We start from the raw sequence: 6,000 nt of genomic DNA on the forward strand, positions 1-6,000 counted from the left end.
GCTAACCTGTGATGCCAGTTACTGTAAGTCAGTTTCTTAAGGGCATCCTTTGTGGTGCGCACTATTCTCTCTGCCAATCCGTTGGAGGATGGCTGGAAGGGAGCCGAAGTTGCATGGCGGATCAGGTTGGCCTGAAGAAAAGTCTGGAACTCAGAAGAGGTAAGTTGAGGACCGTTATCTGAAACCAGAACATCTGGAAGGCCATGTGATGCAAAAATTCCTCTCAACACCTGGATGGTCCTGGCAGTAGTAGTGGAGGAAACAGGAACAACCTCTAGCCACTTGGAATGGCTATCAACAACAACCAGGAAGAATTGTCCCTGAAAGAGCCCAGCATAATCTATATGTACCCTAGACCATGGGGTTTGAGTTTCCTCCCACCTATGTACTGGTGCCTGAGGCATTTCAGGCCGAGACTGTTGGCACACTTGGCACCCGTGCACCTGGGCCTCGATGGCTTTATTGAGTCCAGGCCACCAGAGATGGCTGCGCACAAGCACTTTCATCCTGACTATGCCAGGATGACCCTCATGCAGAGAAATCAAGATTTTAGACCTCAATGAGGCTGGGATCACTACACTGCTTCCCCATAACAGGCATCCCTTGAAAATGGAAAACTCATGCTTCTTGTGCCAGAAGCTTTGGAACTCAGCATCTGGGCACTTGTCAAGCCATCCTGACAACACCCATGTCAGCATGCGTATAAGCGTGTAATCAGTGGCAGTTTCTGCAGCCACATCCCTAGCATTGAGGGGAGACTCAGGCAACTCCTGAATGGACAGAATATTGACTGCTGGAGCAGGATCTGGTTCCAATCTGCTCAGGCCATCAGCATGACCCATTTCTATTCCTGGTGTAATGTAGTCATATGCAGACAGGAAAATGGACCATCTCAGCATATGAGAAGAAATGATATGTGGGGTCTGTTTGTTAGTTGTAAACAAACCCAGCAGAGGCTTGTGGTCAGTATAGACCGTGAAATGGTGGCCATATAAGAAATCATGAAATTTTTTAATGCCAGCCACTATAGCCAATGCTTCTCTGTCAATTTGAGCGTAATTTCGCTCTGCAGAAGACAGAGTCCTTGAATAATAAGCCACAGGGACCTGTGTCCCATCAGCCTTCAGATGGCTAAGTACAGCTCCCACCCCATAAGGAGATGCATCGCAGGCGATGCAAACAGGCATTTGCTCATTGAAATGAGCTAAAACAGAATTAGACGTGAGCAAGGCCTTAACCTCATTGAAACACTTGTCATGGACTTTCGTCCACTGCCAGGGAGCTTGCTTGTCTAAAAGCCTATGTAATGGCTCTGCCACAGCAGCCTTATGAGGGAGAAAAGCATGGTAAAAATTTAATAGGCCTAAGAAGGCTTGCAATTCACTCTTGGATTTAGGGCTTGGGGCCTGCTGTATGGCTTGCAATTTCGTTTCAGCAGGCTTAATTCCTTGAGTATCTATTCTGAATCCTAAGAAGTCAGTAGAATTGACTCCTATCTTACATTTTTCCTTCTTGAGTTTAAGGCCTGTTCTTCGAAAACGAAGCAAAACAGCCCTTAATCTTTCAGCTAAATTCTGAGATTACTCCCCTGCGATGAGGACATCATCGAAATATGGACAGACCCCCGGAATACCTTGAAGTGTGCTTTCCATGACACTTTGGAATATGCCAGGGGCTACATTTACCCCAAATTGCAGTCTCTTAACCTTGAAAGCCCCCCTGTGTGTTACAATAGTTTGGGCCTCTGCAGCTGCCTCCTCAACAGGTAACTGTTGATAGGCCTGTGCCAGGTCAACCTTAGCAAAGATGTGGCCTCCCTTGAGGGTACTGGGTAAGTGTGCTGTTGCAGCGCCTTATTCAGTGTACACTTGTAGTCTGCACAAATACGTATGTCCCCATTAGCCTTTAGAGGCGTTACTATGGGGGTTTCCCATGGACTTGAATCCACAGGTTCCAAAATGCCTTGCTGGAGCAATTTGTCCAGCTCAGCATCAATCTTACTCTTGAGAGCGAAAGGTACCCTCCTAGGCTTATATGATGGGTGTTATGTCCCGAGCCTTGCAAACGGCTCGGGCGTTTGCAGGCAGTCCCGGGCAGGTGCAAAGCTGCCCGGGACCAGACAGGCTGTCGCCAGCGCCGTGCGCATGCGCGGGTGCTGGCGCGGGAAAAGTATCGCATTTACCCGGGAAATGTCTATATAAGAAGTTGGGAGGTTTTGGGAGCTGCTGAAGCCATCTACTTGTAAGCTGAACGCAGAATAAAGAAAACTGAGAACTTCAACTGCTTCTCGTGTCTGCTTCCCGCCACGGACTCAACACTGGCGACGAAGGTGGGATTGCCTTACACCGCCTGGAAAGGAAGAAGTGTAAGCTTACCCAAGTGAGTCCTGAGCGGCGGAACGGCGTCGACTCGGCAGCTACCCGCCAATCCAGTGCGCATTCGGGGGTAGGCTGGCTGATAGACCCGTCTCCTGAAGATGGCAAAAATCAGAAGGCTTTCGGAATTCGACGTCTCACATCCAGAGCGGTGGGAGTCATACGTAGCCAGGGTGGAGAACTACTTCAAGGCAAACTAAGTGAAGGAAGAGAGCTTGAAGGCTGCCACCCTGCTTTGTGTTTGTGGCCAAGACGCCTTCGACATCGCAGAAAACCTTGCAGCACCTGTTCCAGTAGAGTCTGTAAGCTACGCAGATCTGAAGAAGCTACTGAAGGAGCACTTCCACCCCAAGATGTCCGTCATCGCATGGCGCCACACCTTCGAGCAGAGGGATCAACGGCCCGGTGAGTCGGCCAAAGAATTCATCGCCGCATTACGAAAGGCCGCCAAGCACTGCGAGTTCAAAGACCTCGAAGAACGACTGAGGGACCGATTCGTGTGCGGGTTAAGGCATCGAGATCTACAACAGAGACTTTTCGCTAAAGAAGAATTGTCCTACCAAGATGCCTTAAGGGAAGTCACCGCAGAAGAAGCAGCAGGCGGCGCTGTCAAGAACATGCGGCCGATCAGAAACAGTCCAGAGGTTGCATCCGTGCACCAGGAAGACGTCCAAAGAAACTCCGAGGAGGATCCGGACGAGGAAGTCGACCGTCTCCACCCCACGAAGGAAGAAAAACAGAAGGGAAGTTCTTCAGCTCCGCTCAAGTGCATCGGCTGTGGAGGTCGCCACAGGAGAACCGACTGCAAGTTCCGCTCCGCTACCTGCCGGGCATGCGGCAAACAAGGACACATTGCAGCTGTGTGTCTGGGCCGACGAAAGGTACAACCTCAGGAAGAACTGCGCCTGAAAGGTACCAGATTCCCCAGCCAGAATAGGGTAGGGTTTTGTGCTTCGCGAAGAAGCATCCTTAGGACAGGCACACACAAGCCCATTAAGAAAAAGCTGTCACTCAAGGTGAAGCTACAAGGGGTTCCATTATCTATGGAACTAGACACAGGGTCTGCCTTTTCAATTATCTCCTTGCATACATTTAGGAAGATTTGTTCCGGTAGTGGAACTCAGGCCAAGTTAAGGCCTTCTGACATTGTGTTAACAGATTTTCAAAATTCAAGAGTGTGTGTTAAGGGGGAGGCCACCCTTAACGTGCAATACAAGAGTTTTGAAGGTCCACTAGACTTATTAGTAGTAGGGGGTGAACGAACGAGTCTCATAGGACTCGATTGGTTTGAGGCCCTGGGGATACACGTCACAGGACTCAACAGCTTACAAACACTCGACCTACAGGAAGTCTGCAAGGAATTTGCAGATGTTTTCAGCCCCCAGCTGGGCACATTCAAAGGACCCCCTGTGTCCTTAAAGCTAGACCCCACTGTCACTCCCATTAGAATTAAAGCAAGAAGGGTCCCTTTTGCTTTAAAGAGTAAAATTGACACTGAGTTAGACAAACTGATCCAACAGGGAATCCTAGAACCTGTTGATTCCAGTCCTGGGAGACCCCCATTGTCACGCCTCTAAAGGCAAATGGGGACATTCGCATTTGTGCTGATTACAAATGCACACTCAATAAGGCATTGCAGCAACATGCCTATCCTGTTCCTGTGGTCAGTCATATTCTGGCCTCCCTCAAGGGGGGGCGCGTTTTTGCAAAGCTTGACCTAGCTCAAGCGTATCAACAGCTGCCTGTTGATGATGATGATGCTATAGCTCAGACTATTGTGATCCACAGGGGAGCCTTTAAGGTAAAAAGGCTGCAGTTTGGAGTGAATGTCGCTCCTGGGATTTTCCAAAGCGTAATGGAAAACACACTGCGGGGCATACCGGGGGTTTGCCCCTACTTTGATGATGTCTTAATTGCAGGAGACTCAACACACATTCTAGCTGAAAGGCTAAGAGCTGTTCTGTTAAGATTCAGGAAATCAGGCCTCAAGCTCAAAAAAGACAAATGCATGATTGGGGTGCCTTCTACTGAATTTCTGGGGTTCAAAATTGATTCTGCTGGGATTCACCCTGCTGAATCCAAACTGACTGCTATTTTAGAAGCACCTAGGCCAAAGTCCAAGGCCGAACTTCAGGCCTTCCTGGGCCTCCTGAATTTCTACAATTCTTTTCTTCCACAAAAAGCTAGTGTAGCTGAGCCTCTTCACAGGCTACTAGACAAGCAAGCAATGTGGCAGTGGTCACAAACGCATGAGGGTTGTTTTAACTAAGTCAAGGCTTTGCTCACTTCTAACAGTGTACTTGCACATGTCAACGAGTCTCTTCCTGTGTGGATCGCTTGTGATGCGTCCCCTTACGGGGTTGGAGCTGTCCTGAGCCACCTCAGGTCTGATGGAACTCAGGTTCCTGTTGCATATTACTCCAGAACATTGTCTTCTGCTGAGCGCAACTACGCTCAGATAGACAGGGAGGCTCTGGCTGTTGTTGCGGGAATTAAAAAATTCCATGACTTTCTATATGGCAGGCACTTCACGGTCTTCACTGACCATAAGCCTCTGCTGGGGCTGTTTACCACACGTAAGCAGACTCCCCAAATCATTTCCCCTAGAATGCTTAGGTGGTCTATCTTTTTGTCTGCATATGATTTTTCCTTACTCCACAAGCCTGGAAAAGAAATGGGCCATGCTGATGGCCTCAGTAGATTGCCTCTGCCAGTAGTAGAAGCTGTCAACATTCTATCAATCCAAGCCTTGCCCGAGCTCCCTCTTAGTGCCAGGGATGTTGCCGCTGAATCAGGTACAGATCACACACTTTCACGTGTCCGTTCCTGGGTTTTGTCTGGTTGGCCTGAGCACTGCCCTAGTCCTGAGTTTCAGAGTTTCTGGTCCAACAGGAACGAGCTGTCCCTTTCTCAGGGTTGTCTGCTTTGGGGAAACAGAGTTGTCATTCCCACCTCAATGAGGACTAGGGTCTTAGAATCCCTCCACGAGGGTCATCCTGGCATTGTTCGTATGAAGGCTCTTGTGCGCAGCCACTTGTGGTGGCCTGGTTTAGATAAAGATATTGAGGCTAAGGTGCATGCATGCCACCTGTGCCAACGATCTCGCCCAGAGATGCCCCAAGCTCCCGTGCATAGATGGGAGGAAACACAGTCCCCATGGTCTAGGGTTCACATTGTCTACGCTGGGCCCTTTCAGGGCCAGTTCTTCTGGTCCTTGTTGACAGCCATTCAAAATGGCTTGAGGTTGTACCTGTCTCATCCACCACCACTGCAAAGACTATTCAGGTACTGAGGGGGATTTTTGCTGCACACGGGCTGCAGATGTCATTGTGTCCGACAACGGCCCTCAATTCACTTCCTCCGAATTCCAAGCTTTCTTACAGGCAAACATGATTCGTCATGCCACGTCTGCACCCTTCCACCCGTCCAACAACGGTATGGCTGAACGTATGGTGCGCATCACAAAGGACGCATTGAAAAGACTCACCTACGGGGACTGGCATCACAGGTTGGCTGACTTTCTCCTTTCTTATCTCACCACACCGTCCACTTCTACAGGGAGAAGCCCAGCTGAACTTCGTTGGGGGCGTCAACTTACTTCTAAACTTGACCGGTTGCATCCGGA

The sequence above is a fragment of the Crotalus tigris genome, unplaced genomic scaffold (genome assembly GCF_016545835.1).
Source record: "Crotalus tigris isolate CLP2741 ecotype Arizona unplaced genomic scaffold, ASM1654583v1 scf7180000020703.81597, whole genome shotgun sequence".
Classification (NCBI taxonomy): Eukaryota; Metazoa; Chordata; class Lepidosauria; order Squamata; family Viperidae; genus Crotalus; species Crotalus tigris.